The sequence below is a fragment of the Nanorana parkeri genome, unplaced genomic scaffold, assembly GCF_000935625.1.
Source record: "Nanorana parkeri isolate BGI_ZX_2015 unplaced genomic scaffold, ASM93562v1 scaffold5193, whole genome shotgun sequence".
Lineage (NCBI taxonomy): Eukaryota > Metazoa > Chordata > Amphibia > Anura > Dicroglossidae > Nanorana > Nanorana parkeri.
The window spans coordinates 5,256-6,164 of NW_017311453.1; positions in this window are offsets into that span (position 1 = coordinate 5,256).

The window sequence follows — 909 nt, forward strand, 5'->3', positions numbered from 1 at the left end:
GGCAATTTATTTTTGTCCGTGATGATGGAGACCTGGGATGGTGATGCTGCCCCGGACTGCTGCTGCAGTTCAGCCACTCTCAACCTGGTGGTCTCGGCCAGATCACATCTTCCGGGGGGTTGGTCCCATATAGGGCCAAACGCCACTGCACCTCTCTCTGGAAGTCAGACACCTCGGAACGGGCATTGCTCACCCGATCGTCCTCCATCAGTTCGGCAATGATAGCGCCTTTGGGCTTGTTGCTGGCAACTTTTCCCCGAGCTTCCAGTAAGTTCTTCAACGTGGACCTCTTGAGCTTGTCGTACTAATGTTCCATTCACCGCTTGACGGCCTCTCATCCGATGATGAAGGCAGTGTCCTGGTGGTGGTTTGAATGTCCCCTTAGGCCAGGAAGAGCATCCCACCGCTTGCCACCAATGTGACGGACCCCCGTACTCAGTATGAGTATGTCCGCCGCTGTCTTCTTCCTTGCTGAGGAGATATTGGAACCCGCTGATCTTCAGCTCCCAGTTTCCCCAGTCGCTGGTCGGGACACAGTGTAGGGTAAACAAACTCTGCTTTATTGAACAACTGCACAAACTTTTATACAGCAAGTGATGAGATCAGATTATAATCCCATCACATCCACCCTCCCAGACAATCGGTCTGCTCAACACCACAGGGTTTCCCCTGCTAACGAACTCCAGACAGCCATAGCAGTAGCCTGGTCAGAATGTCATTGTTCTGAGCTCCCTCAGAGAACAATGGGAGATAACGAGGGATGGGGCTGATAGTCTTTTCATAACCATGTTATACAGCATAACGCACTCAAACATAACTCAACATCAAATCAACTTTTAACTTATAAACTCATCACCATGTCGTCACATACAGCATCTCCTCCTCATTTGTTGGTCACATGACGATATA